Source organism: Sander vitreus, chromosome 16 (assembly GCF_031162955.1).
Source record: "Sander vitreus isolate 19-12246 chromosome 16, sanVit1, whole genome shotgun sequence".
NCBI lineage: Eukaryota > Metazoa > Chordata > Actinopteri > Perciformes > Percidae > Sander > Sander vitreus.
In genome coordinates this window covers 23,592,351-23,609,626 of record NC_135870.1, presented here as the reverse complement: position 1 = coordinate 23,609,626, position 17,276 = coordinate 23,592,351, and the positions used below count along the sequence as shown (strand labels likewise).

General features: G+C 40.8%; 2 long non-coding RNA genes across 2 annotated transcripts; both read left to right on the top strand.

Annotated features, from left to right (window-relative positions):
- The first annotated feature begins 1,434 nt into the window (after nt 1-1,434).
- Nucleotides 1,435-2,714, top strand: LOC144531540 (uncharacterized). The gene is made up of 3 exons (XR_013503231.1): nt 1,435-1,482; nt 2,399-2,506; nt 2,660-2,714. It is a non-coding gene; the product is annotated as an uncharacterized LOC144531540 (long non-coding RNA).
- Nucleotides 2,715-15,558: 12,844 nt separating this feature from the next.
- On the top strand, nt 15,559-17,213 carry LOC144531025 (uncharacterized). Its single transcript, XR_013503184.1, has 4 exons — nt 15,559-15,614; nt 16,207-16,224; nt 16,520-16,573; nt 17,150-17,213. It is a non-coding gene; the product is annotated as an uncharacterized LOC144531025 (long non-coding RNA).
- Nucleotides 17,214-17,276: the final 63 nt, after the last annotated feature.

Here is a 17,276-nt window from a genome sequence, read left to right as displayed (position 1 = left end):
CATTGACATTTTAAAAGACTTTTTAGAACAAAAAAGCCACTTTAAAAAAATCTAACAACCAGCAGTGTGTATTTTCTTAGCCTCTCCTTTCGAATGCAACATTCAAATTACTAGACAAAAATTATATCCTGAGAAAAGTGGATTTTGAGGGGTATAGCTCCATAGACCTCCATTCATTCTGCACTGGCCTGTGAGCGCCCCCTATATGGAACTCTGGTGGAACTGCAACCAGTTCAGAAGCCGGAAGTAACGAGAGAGTGGAACTTCTTCCCTTATTAGAAATTCTTTGGTAAGGTGTAGGAGAAAGCTAATAGCAGATGCAGCCGTAGCGCTTCTGGGCTCGATAACAATATATGTTTATTATAATAATAATAATAATATGTTTATTCCCATCCACCATGCTCCCTTCACCTAGCAACCAGCAAAAAAAACTATCTGTAGATGAAGAAAGGATATTTTACATTGTTGTTGGATGTTTATGTTCAGCGCTTTGGAGAATAATAACTGACTGCATTAAGACACATAATGCATCACCAAAGGGATAACTTCAAACATTACACATCAGTACAAGACAAAGATGCCCAACAACCACCTTCCTTTTTAGCTACATTTTATCAAACTGCAGCAGACGAGCATAACTGTTTGTGGGTTTACAAAGGAACTCCGCTGGGCTCGTTTATTCTAAGCCTGTATATGTTACGAAGTATGCAGGTAAGTAGAAAGTAAAGAGCAGACAATATGTGTCTAAACAGCATCAAAGAGAACTATTTTAAAGAAGATTCAGAATGCCATAGCCAAAGAAGCCCTTCTAGTTAAGTAACCTCAGAAATCACTTGAAATGTTTTCTTCCTTTTTATTGTATATTTACCATAATTTAGTTCCTCCAACAACGGAAACTTTTTTTGTCATGCGGGTGTGGAAATGTTCAGAGATGTGGGTAAAAATTAAACACCTTTTTGAGCTTACACAAAAAAACATCTTTCTCATTTCCTCACACAGCGCTCAGACAGAAGTGTTAGCAGTTAGCATGTTCTGACTTTGTTTTTGTTTGTCAGGGACTGCCAGGTCCTTCTGGAGACAAGGGGCCCCGGGGACCTCAGGTGAGAGAAAGCTTTAATTGGAGAGTTTGTGCTCTAAATAAGAGAGAACTAAATATTTTGCTTCTCCCACATGTTGATGGACTTAGATTGAAATGCAAGTGGCTTTTTTTTATCATTTAACTATGACTCTGTATCACATAGTGGAAATAGGACAACAACAGACCCAGTTAAACGCTGTACTTTAGATTCATCCTTTTAAAATACAGTATGTGTGAGTATCCAGAGATCCAGTCTGAAATATCTAATGAATCCACTGGGAAACTCAGATCATGACTTTTAATGTTCTCTTTCCTAATCAACCAGTTACTTAAAGTGGAACTTGTGTTGTTTCTCACAGGGTCGTCCTGGAGACGAAGGATCCAAAGGGATACAGGGCCCCCCTGTAAGTTTTATAAGTCGAGCAGTTCATAGGACTGTATTTGTTTTACAATGGAACATCATTGTGTGTTGTTACAGGGCTGTTGTGTCTAAACTTAAGTGACATTTTAATTGGACACAGTGTTTGTCTTTGTTAATTTGACTCATCGTGAAGAGAGATGATGTGCAGGGTACGGGGGTTTGTCAAGCAGCAGGGTCAAAGACGCCTGTCAACAGCTGCTGTCTGTGAACAAAACGTTCTTTATATTGCCTCAACCAGTCCGGTATTTATGCTTGAAACTTAAATATAAACAATTAAGCAACAATCAGTTTAATTGATGAGGAACTCAATTAATCATGAAATACTCGGAGCCCACTGCTCCTAAATTGGATGATTAAATGGTTAGTTATAACTGATGCCAATAATGCATTACTCGCATCGCAGTCCGTGAACCAATCATCACATAAGCTCTCGTTCGTTGTCGTGGACCACTAATTTATAAAAAACTAATTAACCTGTTTGTGCATCTGGCTGTGTATGTGTCCATTTGTTTGCTCGTGTGCTGACATGCATCTGTCAACTGCCTCTTTAAATTGAAATTGACGGTGGCCTGGTTGGTTCACTGGGTAGAGCAGGCGCACATGTACTGAGGGGTTTATGCCTCGACGTAGAGGTCCAGGGTTCGGATCCGACCTGTGACGATTTCTTGCATGTCTTCCACCCTCTCTCTCTCCCCTTTTTCACCTAGCTGTCCTGTCAAAAATTAAAGGCAGAGAAGCCCAAAAAATAATCTTAAAAAAAAAAATTAAAAAAAAAGTAAATTGACGATGAATTGAATACATTTTATTGATAAACTGCATAGCAATGGGACACGGATTCAACCCCAGATTGCATTATAATATTTTGACAAAAACAAAAATAGGCTTAATCTCTATTCTAGGGCCCTCCAGGTCTCCCAGGTGGTGATGGAGCAGCTGGAAAACCTGGACCTAGGGGAAGCCAAGGGCCCCCAGGAACTCCGGGGCCACAAGGGCCAGCAGGAATCCCAGTGAGTGGGTACCTACCATCAACTGCTGCTTTTACTTGTATACTACAGGCTCCTTATCGTCTGTAAAGTCATCAATATTTTCACTGCATACAAGTGTCTGAACACATGAAACCTGTTATTTGACTACTGTACATGTTTGTTGGATGTCCTCAGGGCCCACAGGGTGCTACTGGGATGTTAGGAGCAGCAGGGGAAAGAGGAGACAAGGTAAACTACATTGCATATAAGAAGCACGTCGTATGAGTGTTTTATTGTGAGAGTTTTGTCTGTGAAACCTTCATTCATGTTCAGTTAATGATACTGAGACTAATGCTGTAACCTCCAGGGTTTACCTGGCTTGCTTGGTGATGCTGGCCCCACCGGACAAGACGGACAACAGGTGGGTTTACTTTTAGAGTGAAGTGAAGAGAAGCAATTTTTTTCATATATCCAATTTCAAAATAAATGATGTCTTCACCTGCCCTACTTTTTCTAGCACTCCTTTTTATTCTAAACATAATAGAATAATAGTCAACTATTAATGGAATTAAAGCTCAGCAGAGAACATACTATAGAATACAACAATATAAATTACAAACGGCATAGAACAAGTAGATTACGAAACAGCAACAAGAGAGGCTGCATCATGGTCTGCATTTTCTAAAGTTAATGCTTTCACTAATTTACAGCAGAACAAACCGTATAATTCATATGATCAAGCAAAATAACACCAGTATAAATTCTGCATGAATGCGCCTGTGGATCATAGACTGTAAAAATTAGTTATAATATATATATATATATATATATATATAAAGTTTATAAGTTTCCATAGATCCTATTTAAAGTTACATTTAGCGGTGCCTCTAAACTTTTATCTGAGGCGAAGGCAGGCAGTTAAGTCAGGATACTTTATAGGAAATCATATATACATATATATATATATGTTTATCCTTCAAGTTTACCATATTGTTTTTATATGGAACCACAACAGAATAATGCATCCACAAGTACGTGGACGGAAACTGATAAAGTTATTTTTATCAGTTTATTTTGAAAGTTTTTCACTGTTTCACGCTGGCCAGCAAGGGGGGGGTGGGGGCTGCAGTTGCCTCACCCCACTTCCTGTGCAAATGCATGAAGGTGATCAGTAACTTCTCATACTCCTGTTGTATTTTGAGAATCTAAGGTTTCTTTTTAAATGGACTGAAACTAAGAAAAGAGAGTTAATAGGATCAGGGCAAAGTCCCATCACCTTTACACAACTTTTTTTACATGATGTTTTTTACATTAACTGTGTACGCGGACAACAGAGGACTTTTCATTGTCGGGTAATGATTGTTTTGACTTTTGACTCATCAGGGTCTCCCTGGCCAAACAGGAAATGAAGGCCCACCTGGACAGAAAGGAGACCAGGTCAGTGATCGCAGCAGCATCATTCCTGAGTCTTTACATCATTGATTCTCTATGCCACAGACAGCTTAAGAAATCACTTAAAGGCTGTTTGTTTTGTACAACTTGAGGCCAGGTTGACTTTGTCTCATGGTGTGGGACATTCTGCAGCCTCAGGTTTGAGGGAATAAAACCCCTTGACAACCACCTGCATACTAGAATTGAAAAGCATGCAGTCAATAACTGTGTCTGATTCCCATTCTGCTTGTGTTGCTGTGTTTGACAGGGGGACCAAGGGTCTTGTGGGAAACTTGGTCCTCCAGGGTCTCCAGGAGAGAGAGGACATGAGGGCCCAAAAGGCTTACAGGGACCACCTGGACAAGTGGGAGGAGAGGTTGGTGCATTTATCAGCTGTTTATACAAAGATGATCTTCACTTGAAATGATGACAGACGTTCTCACACGTGTTCAGCTGCTGTCTCATAAATGACAGAGGAGCGCCACAGGAGGGGATTTTCCAATTCAGTGAAGAATTTAAGGACCTCATCTCATCACCGTTACCTCCACCCTCTTTACTCTACAGCTTCACACAAACAGCCTGCTGTCCAAAGTGTGTTATGGTGAACATATCTGTATTTCATGCTAGCATTACAGATTATGGTCAGGCTGAAATGTCCAAAAGTATTTCAGGTGCTCCATGAAAGGCGTCGAACCACCATCACTGTTGCATAAACCGTGAAATTAGATTACCCGATAATGCGATGATGGCAGTGCTCGACTCCGATTCCTTTGTGGCTTTTCAAATGTTGATTATACAACAGTAAGATGAGCAAAGAGCTGGCACAGCTTGGAATATCTGTGAAACCTTCAACAGCTTGATGAAATGTGTGTTCAACAACATGAAATTGTACCAACCTTGAGAGCATCTGAAGACAAAACATTTACGGAGTCCAACAGAGTGCTAGTAGAGTGTGTCATTGCTTTTTAAAGTCCTCATCGGTATTTTTAACATAAATGTTCAGTTTTTCATTGACTGTGAAAGCAGCCTTGAAAAACTAATCCATTTGGGCTCCAGGGATGAAGCTTGGATTAAAATAAACAAGCAAAAAGAAGCAAAATACCAGAGAAAAATAGATCAGATGAGTCTCCTGGTCAATGCGTGAGAGTTTTCAGCCCTAGCATTGTCCAGAGCAACAAAATCACCCACCATGCCTCATCATGTCAATTCAACATTAAGAATAATATAGCCTGTTTTTTCCTGCTTTGCATCAGGATTCTTTAACTTTGGGGGCATGAAACCCAATGCCCCCATAGATGGCACCTGTGGGTAAGAAAGTTCAGGCCAATTTATGTTTCTGCGTTAAATCGACGCCGTGGGTACGCACGTAGTTATGTACGTAGGTACGTGGATATACAGACCCTACGCAATAGCCTGACGTGCACCTCTCAAAAAATGTAACAACAAACCGCAACAACTGCGATTGTTCCGCTCGGCCGTTTCTTGGTAGCGTTGCATTTCCCCCGACTCATTTCCTGGGTCTCCTTCACCATAAACAACATGAAATCAAGGAGAGGGTTAACTTGTCCTGCTACAGATTTCCCACCGTGGTCAGAAAGCACAGGGGAGACACTTTGTTTCTCTCACTATACCTCCAGAGTCGGTACTCGCTCCGAAGCTAATCCCGTCACTCTCTCTACCACACACTCCCCACGCCCACACACTGCCATTCTCTTAAAGAGATCGACGCAAACACCAACGCACAAGTATAAACCTCAAGCCACTTATGTAGGCTACAGCGAAAGCTCTGCGTGGAGCCTCCGCAGAACCATAAATCCCGCTTTACCCAACTCCAGACTCCTTTTCCTCCCTCCTCTGCAGGGTGATGTCGGGCATCCTGGTGAACCTGGAGATCCTGGATCCGAAGGGGATAAGGTACATTCACTACTCTCCTTTAGTTTGTTGAAACTGGTGAGAGTTAAAGTGTCTTGTGTTCACATCTCTAATGAGGAGGATGATTGTGTTGCTCTGACTCTAAATGATCTTAGCAGTTTCTGATCAGACTGTGGCTGTTGTCGGCAGGGTGAGGTGGGGCCTCCAGGTTTGTCTGGGCGAGAGGGCCCTTGGGGAGACCTGGGAGAAAATGGCGAAAGGGGCCTAAAGGGGGAAAAGGGCCACAATGGACTAATGGTGAGCACAGCTTTACTTCTTAGCAGTTGTGGGACAACTGTGTGTGTTGTTTTTTGGGGGGGGTATTTTTGTTACATTTTACTTAGGGCTATCAAAATAACGCGTTAATTTCAATTAATTAATCTGAGAAAAAATAACGCGTTAAAAAAAAAATAACGCAGATTAATCCATTCCATATTGACGTTTGACCCGGAGCCGTTCTAGCCACCATTGGACTGTAAAATGAAGTAGGGAGACGAGAATGTGCTGCCTGGATTATTAATTAATAAATAACATTTACTTGTAAAAATCTTCTTCCTGCCAACCATGGCTACCGAAATCTGGTGCCACTGATATGTCTGCGCTTTTCTCTGATGCTCTGAAACAGACAACACAAACACCGCTGCACGTGACGCTAGTTAACACTATACTCGACCGCAGCTAACGTTAGCCTACCGCTAGCTAGTAGCTGGATTAAACACGGTTAAAATGCTGACAGCTAACGCTAAACGGTGTAAAGTGTGACTGTGTTTTACTGTAGAGGATTCAACACCGGTATGTAACAATCTGCAGCTGTCGTCGGAGAAACAACACAGACGGTGCGTTCAATGAAACTGGTAAACTACAGCCTCGTGGTGCATTTGAAGTTATTGTAAATGTCCTTTTCCCATCTGGTGGTTGTTTTTGTCGTTCAACAGCAATTTACTAGTGAAATAAGTTATTGTTATACATTATTATTAAATCATTTAATTTTGACCATATGGCCTTAGCAATAAACAAGCCGTTCTTTAATGTCACCAACTGTTGTTTAGTACCCTTTTTTTTTCTTTTCTTTTTTTACTTATTATAGTATCGGTTCAGGCACCGTATTATGTATGCGATTAATTTAGATTAATTAATCACAGAGTATGTAATTAATTAGATGAAATATTTTAATCGATTGACAGCCCTAATTTTAATCATACAATATACTCCCAACATCCCAAATGTTTGGATTTGGGCAATTACAATAAAAACATATTCGAGAGTGTTCTTTAGTAAAACATTTTAATCATGGCTGTATTTACATTTAAAGGATAAGTCCGTGAATTTCTGTATTGTTTTCTTATTGTCATTATGAAAAGACCAACACAAGCAAATGGGTAAAAAGATTAAACATAGTGATCAGCTCCACTCAGCACACATATCTGAGCTTTCAGTTAATCAACCAGCATGAATAGAATATAAAACTGATCAGTCAGATTGATGTGTAGAAACTGTTCCTGATCTCTTGAACAGGGTGAACCGGGGCTGATGGGTGAGGTGGGATCTGCAGGTCTGGCGGGGTTACAGGTGAGTTTGTTATCAGGATGTATTGATGCTACCGATGCTGCTCGGAGTAGCCTTTAAATAATAAACCTTTTAATGAACCGTTTACAGCTGGGATTGATTTTAATTGACCTATCTGACTGATTTGTTTTGTTTTTACCTGTGTTTCCTGTCTCCACACATGTTTAAACTGAAGTCAGTGTCTATAGTGTGTGTTTGTGCTCATTTTAGGGAGTCACAGGCTCTCGGGGACTCCCGGGGCCAGATGGACCTCAGGGCCAGAAGGTGATATTATTTTCCTTTTAGTAACAAGCCACTGTCATATGCTCAGACTGTTGTTAATTATCATCAGTACATAAAAACAGAATAAAACAATGTTTTTTAACAATATTTGTCGCTGACATTTTAGAATTGCTTTATGGATATTTTGCATATCAATACACGTTTTTTTTTTTTTTTACATACCCTACATCACCTGCAGTGTTCTGCTTGAATCAAAGTTAAATGAAGTTGAATGTCAAAGCAATGGCACTAACAGATTTCCCTCCATCTCTCCAGGGGGAGTCTGGCTCTGTGGGAATTCCTGGACCTCCGGGGTCAGGAGGCCCATGGGTAATCTTTGATTCCACGTAACATTTTCACAACATGGTCTGCAGTACAGCTATAAGAGAGAGAACTACCATTTGCTCTCTGTTTGTCTTGTACATAGGGAATAACTGGCTCTCGTGGTGTCAGAGGAGACGCAGGGGGGCTGGGACCACCTGTAAGTATCCTCGAGTATCAGAAATGTGTTCACTTTATTTGGTTTGTTTGCCATGCAGATGTACGCACAAATATTCCATATGTTGCACTAAAGTTATACTCAGTCTGCATTTGTCTGACCGTAATAAACCTCATCCTGTATGTGTTGTTCTCTTGTCGTGCAGATTGCCCTGTATTGGCAGTATTTTAGTTTTGTCCCCTGTTCTGTTCCAGCAGTGCCGTTAATGGAGGCAACACTTTTAGCAGGCGTCAGTGAATTAAGTGTTCATGGCAGGACTACACTTTAGAGAGAAATCTAGCTAATTACTGTGGTATTTAAGTTTTACAGGCAGCATTACTGCTGGATGAATACAAAGGACTGATTGAGTTTAGACTGCATCAGCAGGTCTGTTTTATCTTCTAACTACTGAAGCCTTGTAGCCTGATGATGTCAGGCTACGATTGTGTTTATGGGGCGTGTTTCAACCGAACCAGGACAGAAAATGCCTCTGCACTCAATTGGATAGACCTACAACCAATCAGAGCAACGGAGACAGAGGTCACAGAAGCTGCAAGTCAAAGGCAGGCTTCGACAGAGCAGACAGTGTGTTTCTGCTCCTACCCATCCGCTTTCCGTGTCGTGCGGATGGCTGTGGCAATGTGTATACATACGTGATTGCGGTTCTCTGTTCCTCTTTTAAAATGAATGCGCTATAACAGACGCGATGGCGGAATCTACACATCTCAATTCTCCAGCGGCAGCCATCTTTGTTGTAAACAAATTCAACCCAAGCGCTCTTTGGTGACGTGGTTGATTACGTTACTGTTGATCATCTGTCCATCATCGTATAAAGCCCGTCCTGACAATTTGATTGGTCCGAACAGCTGTGGTTCGAGCATAGTTGCTCCACAACGGATCAAGTCCAGACCGAACTTCCCGACGTCAAATGTTGTGGGCGGGGCTAAGTTCGGCTGGCCTCCAGGCTAGAAGCCCTGATAATTAAACAAAAGTCCCAGCAATGAGACATACGAACATAAGAAAGTGCATCATGTCCATCTAACGGTGAAAAACCATCAGCACGGCAACGTCGGTCTACCATCCAAGTCCAGCCTGAAATATTCCAATAACTATTGGATGGATTGCTATGATATACTGAATGTACAGATACTGTCACCATGAGGTTGATATTTGTGGTTTTAAGTTTAGTTTAGTTTGTAAGTTTATTTGATTAGGGCAATGCACATTAATCAACATTTCTGTAAATGCGCCAGTGTTAGCCAGTCGGCTAATTTTCAACTGTAGTCCTAGTTACCTAGCATGCATGTCTTTATGGTGGGAAGAAACCGGAGCACCCGGAGGAAACCCACGCAAATACGGGGAGCACATGCAAACTCCACACAGAAAGGCCCCGATCTTACAGAAGTTGAGAGGTCTCACTCTGTAGCTAAAACAGAGACTTGTGAAAAGAGGAGCTGCAGCAATGTGCAGTACAACAAAAATATGGTGTTTTTTGAAAATTAAACCATGTAAACCTATTCTGATACAATCTCAAATTACAATTATGAACCTGAAAATGAGCATAATATGGCCACTTTAATGCTCATTATCAAATGTTAGCATGCTAAATTAAGTTGGTAAACATGGAAAGAATTATTCCTGTTGAACATCAGCATGTTAGCATGCTGACGTTAGCATTTAGCTCAAAGCGCCCAGTGCTCACAGCGTCACAGAGCCGTGGCTCTGGAGTCTTGGTTTAGTTCTCTACTGTTTATCACATTGAAATAAATTACCAAAATCCACCCAAGAAGATTTTTTTTTTTTGTCTACTGTTGCTAAAATAACAGGGAACATGTAAACAGATAACCAACAGCTGAGGATGTTGTCTTGGGTTAGATGGCAGACGTTTGTCTGTGTGGTGCAGTATTTGATGTCTGTGGCTGCACTATTTTACATTAAACTGAAAGAAGTTTAGTTGCAGTTTAATCCAGTCTCCAAGCTTCTCGCCCTCAAAGCTGATTTTAATTTAATTTAAGTAAAATCAGATTTTCAGCCCAAATGTATAACAGAAAAAAAGGTCATTGTGTTGCATTTTTGTGATGTCTACATGGCAGGGTCCGGTAGGACAAGTTGGACCTCAGGGAGAACAGGGAGCTAAAGGGGAAGCTGGGCCACAGGGACTAAAGGGAGAGCCAGGAGCTCCAGGTCCACCAGGGGAACAGGTTAGTGAGGTTTTCAATCTTATGTGTCTACTGTACTGTGGCATGTATAAAACCAAAGTGCAAAAACTAAAATCTATATTTACTATGTGCAAATATTCATAAAACACATCAGTAATCTTATGACCTGTGTAGGGTGAGGATGGTCTGCCAGGAATCCAAGGTCCTCCGGCTCTGCCAGGGTTTGAGGTGAAATCCAACCCGTAACAGATTTTGAGCAATACTTTGTCTGATGTTAATAACCAATTGCTGACGATTGCTTTTTTTCCCCCCTCAACAACTCTAACCTTGTTATTTGTCTCTTCCTTCTCTTTTCCAGGGGCCTCCAGGAGAGATGGGCCCCCAGGGTACCCCAGGTCCCCCAGGGGCTCCTGTAAGTGTGTACAACACAGAAACACAGTGGATGATGAAATCACATTTTGCCCTCACCAGCTGCTCTATAATTATACCATTTGTTTGGCCGTGTTCTTGGCTACTAGCACCTGTGTGGAGGAGGGGTTGGGGGGTGCGTGATCGCGGAAAGCTTGTATCATGTGGACGCACTGGCAGTGTTGTTGTCATTACTTAGAATTCCTCATGGGGGAGACAGAAACTAAGCACTATAGCTTTAACGGCAAAATTATTTAAAAAAAAAAACTATTATTGCTTTGCAGGGAGTAAAAGGAAGAGCAGGACCTGAGGGGAACCAGGGCATGTCAGGGGAGAAGGTAAGAGCCTCATATTCCAGTGTGTTTTTTTTGTCCCAATACATCTGAATATGTAATTTGACATGTTTTATACATTCTAGTTTTCCAAAACATCTAAAATTGGAATCCATTTTGGATTTTATTCTATTTCTAATTTCAACATACAGTAATTTACGTAATTCACGAAGTCATTGAAACATGTAACCACGAAATGGAATCAAGTTAGAGGAATAGTTCAGTATTTTGGGAAATACATTCATTCTTCTGAGAGTTAGATGGATAGGTAGGAAGCTAGCTAGCTTAGCTTAGCATAGCATCAAGACTGGAAAGAAGAGGAAACTGCTAGCCTGGCTATGTCTAAAGGCTAGCATAGCTAACCAAAGTGGTATCAAGCTTATTATGTAAATCTTGGTGAGAAAGTAAATAAGCATGTTTCCAAAATGTCAAACTATTCATTTGAAGCCTGTCCCCACCTCCCACGTGCATTTGAATCTTAACCAAAAAAATGATGCAGGGGCGGGGGGCTAAACTGAAATGGAGAGCAAAACCTGCTTTTCACCAATTTGGGGTGAAAATAGTTTTTGGTCACTTGCATCAGACTATTCAGCAAGATCATGTTAATTGGCGCAGTTTGTTTTGCAGCATCAGTTACATTTGCATACTAGAAGAGAGCATCTATACATATGTGTTAACATCTCAAAAACTGTTGTGTGTTTACTTACTCTATGAAGCACATACTGTACATACACTGTACTGTGTAGTTCCTGACCAACTAAATGCCCCTTTTCACTTAAATTTGAGAAGAAAATGTTTTTCATCTTGTGTTCTACTAACCAGTACAGACGGCTCCTTTTTCAATTTTGCAATATAAAAATAACACTGCAGCAGCTAAATGTCTCCCTCTCCAGTTGGATATCCAAATAAAATCCAAATAAATTTTCCCCCGCTCAGTTTATGTTTTACCCCTACAGGGAGACGATGGCGAGAATGGATCACCAGGGAAGCCGGGTCATGTTGGAAAGAGGGTAAGAGCTCTCTGTTTCAGTCTTGAGAACATTTAGCAGGTGGAATGCAGTTCTAAATAATGTAACGATAATGTTGTGATGAATCCAAGAAGGTCAATATGCAGGTATTATCTCTCTTTGTAAAAGTAATGCTATTACTTTTTTACGACGTTTGAAAAAAATAAAATAAACAAAGAGCCTTTGTGTGGTGTTGCAAACGGGACTTTACATGCACATAGTAATGTGTGTATGTGTGAATGGGATGGAAGGGAGGATGGCCAGAAGTAGCCACTCTGACAGCCACTGCATGTACAGATGCATACATAAAACATGAGGTTGTTTGGTGCTAAGCCCTCTTGCTTTCCTTTGCCAAATTGAAAAACATTGCAAACTCTTCACAGGGGAAACGGGGAAGGCTGGAGTCAGAGGGACCAGGGGAGACAGAGGACCCGAGGTGGGATATATGGTAACAAGGCCAAGGGCTTTACTTCTGGTTTAATATAGTGTATGAGCCAACAGTAGATTGTGTTTTGTCTTTCAGGGCCAAAAGGGAGACTCAGGGCTGGTCGGCCTCCCTGGGTGGCCAGGGCTCATCGTAAGTCAATTCATTTGTTCACTTAACATCTGTTTTTATGTCATAGATGAATATCCACACATTAGCTGTGAAACTGCCTATTCAGCCATCTGTCCCGCTTTGGAGAGAAGCGATCAATAAAGTAACGAGTTTCACAGTGAAAGTGCATTTAATTAGGCAGTGAATTGATAACCACTTGTTATATTTCTTTTATTTTTGTCTCCAAGGGAATCGCGGGCTTACGTGGAGAGCCAGGGGATCAAGGTGGAAAGGGGAAAGAGGTAAACAAGAATTGTCACAGACTCTGAGGATGAAACCCAACTGGATCTCTTTGGATTCAGCTTGTGTAAACAAGGCTAGCTTCATTTTGTTTTTGTTAAAATAATACAATTGAAAAATACCTTCTTTTTTTTATTTATATGCCTTTTGAAAGTTTCTCAGTAGCTACAAATGATCTAGTGTACCTTTTGTCTCTCAATAAGAGCAGGGCTGTTTGAAAATGAAGAAACATTTAATGTGAATAGTCAAGACTTTTAATAGAGTAGTATTTATATGTTGCTTCATCTAGAAAAATCCAGTTTTAAAATGATTTATTTCATTTTTCATCCACTGCATCACTGTAACTTTTTATTTTTCAAAAAAATGAATTTCTAACAATGTTTTAGGTGTCAAATATGATAGCTCATTACAGAACAGTACTTCAACTAACTAATAACAACAAACTAACAAGTTTTTTGGTGAACCCTAACCACTATATGGACCCATAACAGCATCATAACTAATGTAATAGTATGACAAAAAAACTTGAAGGCCGTAATTTACAGCAGAGTCATAACCAATAAATAAGAAAGTTATCAACTCAAAAGCAATGGTGGATACTTTACATTTCACTTTCCCCACATGAAAGTGGCACACAACTGAATTTGATATATACATGTGGATCGTCATAGCAACGTGAACAGGAGTGATAGCTACTGAAATAAAAAAAATAGTGCTGGGCTCAGTTCAGGCTCCATGTGCTTTGCCTTTCCATTGTGCCGGTGTGCTGTCTGAGTGATGCTGGAGACGTGACTGTGTTGTCTGTGTCCTCAGGGGGAGAAGGGAGACATGGGACTGCCTGGACCACCTGGAGCTGATGGCATGAAGGTAGGAGCTGTCCACATTTAATAAGGAGATACACCGTATGGCTGGTAATGGTGTCTGTAGGTGTGAAGGTAAAGCTGCCAGCAATGTTACAGTAGATATGTCACAGCAGGTGTAGTTAATAACATTAATGATGGCTTGATCTATTCCATTTAGGTGTGCCAGTTGTAGGGTTTGTATTTGGTGCATACTGGCTCACTGGAGAGGCTTCCTTGGACACGTAATAGAATAGAGCCATCTTTAATGTTAGTAGTTCTACCTGGGCTTTCCCTGCTGTGACAAGTCAAGACGTCAGCTGTGGAAAACGCCCATTCTGATGTCAGAAATGTTTGGAGGGGGTGCGTGGGTAGCTCAAAAAAAGGAAATATTTGGGGGGAGGAGGGCTTTGATACTGGTGCGTTAAAGAATATGTATACTTATGTAGACAAAAGTAGATTAGTAAAAGTAGAATAACCAGGCCCTTAGATTTAGCATACAGCAATCAAATTCTTATTTATTTACAATTTAAGCCTTAGTATTTGCCACATACATGCACTGTATGTTTATAATCTGTCTCCTGTACAAATAGTAATAACTGCTACAAGAGATAGTGTAGTTATTATTTCAATCATGAGATCAGCCTTAAAGCTACATACTGCTAACACATACATACTGTAGACTCAACCAGAGAAATGTTTCCTTGATGTGGCTCACACAGTAACAAGTACCAATTTACACATAGGCTGTAATTTCAGACACAACCATAGAGTTAAGAACAGTAAGTGTCTTGGGAATGGGGACGTGGGAATGAGTTATAAAGGGGATATGAAGGTCCTGTGTGATGGAAGTTGTTTTTACATCAGACTGACTCAATCTGATAGGGAGAACTGGCTGGGGCCTGCTGTTTTACTTGCATGATTAGTGATCTGAGTAAGGTTTGATACATTTTTGGCTGGACTGCAGCAAAGCGGGGGCCAGTCCTATAAACGCAAAAGTCTGTCACTGAGTGAGTAAGTGACTGATGAAGTTACACCATTGGTCGGTTGAGTTAGCTGTAGACAGTTTAAGTCCTGGTTAACAATCTACTGTCTTATCTTAATATCCAGTCTAAACACCCCCACGTGCTCCACAACTAGACTCAAAGCCCAAGAAGAGATTCATTGGAACTACGGGAAAGTACTATAATCAAATGTTTTGTTCAGAATGTATGTTGCTCTGGGTGCCTGGGTAGCTTACCTGGTAGAGCGCCTGCCCATATATAAAGGTTTACTCCTCGGCCGTGGGTTCGACTCCGACCTGAGGCCCTTTGCTGCATGTCATTTCTCCCCTTTCACCTCTTCAGCTGTCCTATAAAAATAAAGGCCTAAAATGCCCAAAAAATTATCTTAAACAAAGAATGTTTGTTGCTCTAATGGATATTTATTTACTTTTCTTTTTCATTAATCTTTCTTCAGGGTATTCGGGGTCCTGTTGGGTTGCCTGGTCCACTGGGCTTGAAGGGAGAGCAGGTACACAACATTTAAGATCGTAGTTTATCTTATGTTCCCTCTTTTTTTGAAGCTTGAATTTTTACCACATTTGAATATGTTTTTTATGATGTCCAACTTTAATATATGTATACGTCTCTCTCTCTCTCTCTCTCTGTCTCTCTGTCTCTCTCTCTCTCTCTCTCTCTCTCTCTCTCTCTCTCTCTCTCTGTCTCTCTCTCTGTCTCTCTCTGCTCTCTCTCTCTCTCTCTCTCTCTCTCTGTCTCTCTCTCTCTCTCTCTCTCTCTCTCTCTCTCTCTCTCTCTCTCTCTCTCTCTCTCTCTCTCTCTCTCTCTCTCTCTCTCTCTCTCTCTCTCTCTCTCTCTCTCTGTGCTTTAGGGAAATATTGGTCTACCAGGACCGAGGGGTACACCAGGTCTGCCAGGGCTGCCTGTAAGCATCACTTCTTAAATCTTTTAATTCACTTTGAAAAGCGTTTCATCACAAACCTGTACATTAGATAGATTATTTAACATGCTTTATTCGCTGTAGTTTTTTTTTGTTGCTGGCTGTTATATAATTATAACTTGTATTTAGTTTTTCAGTTTGGCTTGTATGCTTTTAAGCTGTTTGTTGTTGCTTTCTTTTGTGGAAAGAACGTTGCAACTGTATTTTAAATTTGATATACAAAGTTTATTCAGGCTATGCATTTTTGCTTTTTGTCTTAGCTATTTCATAGTTCTGAATTCAAGCAAGAGTCGGAAGATTGTGTCTGAGTACAGACGTGGAGCGTGTGATGGAAATGGGATTGTTTTATAAGTGCAACTGGTGCAGATTGTTATCTGTCAGCCAACTAATCATTTCTTCAGCTGCACAGTTCACCAGCACACTATGATTGTGTTCAGCCCACTGTGTCTTAGGGGCAGACAAATATATTGACTTAGGAAGCCGTGGCTGATGGGTTGTTAATGCAGCAGATAAATAACTGCACTTCACAGTGGAAAAATCATGCTAATGCCCTTTTTCTTCTCCTCCTCTGTTGCAGGGTTTGTTTGGATTAAAGGTATGATATCATCATCTCAAGCACTCTTGTCCTGACAAATCAAAGTCCCTTCAGCTCTGACTCAGCGTTAATGTGCAGCGCTGACTGCCCTGGAGGATTGTCGCTCTGGTTTGCGTTGATGGCACATATAATCGTAAAGCTGTCACACTTAGGAGTTGGCGTTCGAATTTAATGGGATTTTTGCAGCAGTCTTGATTTTAATATCAATGTGTTTTATAGTCAATGGTGTGGTATTGTCGTACAGAAACAGGGCAGAATCGCATCTTGTGCTTATCACATTTCCTTTCCCCCGCAGGGTTTGAAAGGCTACCAAGGTTTCCCTGGTCTGCCTGGCAGGAGGGGGCTCCCAGTAAGTTTACCACAGAGGATGAAAAACACTCTGAGTTCAAGTTTGATTGGTGAAAAAACATTGGCTTATGCTGTACATTCAAAGTGTGTACATTACAAACATGTATACAATACATTGGCAATGCCTACAAATCAGTTTAATGAGATATGAGATTAGCCTAGTGTGCAAACTTCTTATGTGTCTGACAGTTTGCTTAGTTTGTAACTTGCCTGGGTTTTAGCTAACATTAGCATAACGTTCAGGGGACATGGGCCTCAGCTAAAGTAGTGACACTATCATTTTAAAGGATCTTACTTGTTGAGCACTGTTACGGCACAAACATCATCAACATGTGAAACAGCTTAAGGAATGAACAGCTTTTATTTCATTTGCTCATCACTCAGTTCCATGAATCTAAGATTTCTTTTTTATTTGTCAGTGTATACCACACATTTATTTTAATAGCCCTGTCAAGAGACATTTCTTTACTGTAGATCTCTTTTGGATAACAAAAACTTTTCAAATCTGAATTCTAATGTTGATATTTTTGTAGTGTTTATCACAATACCCAATGTGTGCATCTTCCTTGTGTTTTAGGGTCCACCTGGGCTTCCTGGACCCCCAGGACAGTCACTAAACATGACGTTGACTCAACTCAAGGCAAGTGATTCTTCACGGTCTTCACGGCCCAATTCAATTATTTTGAGCGTGGGGTTCCAAATAC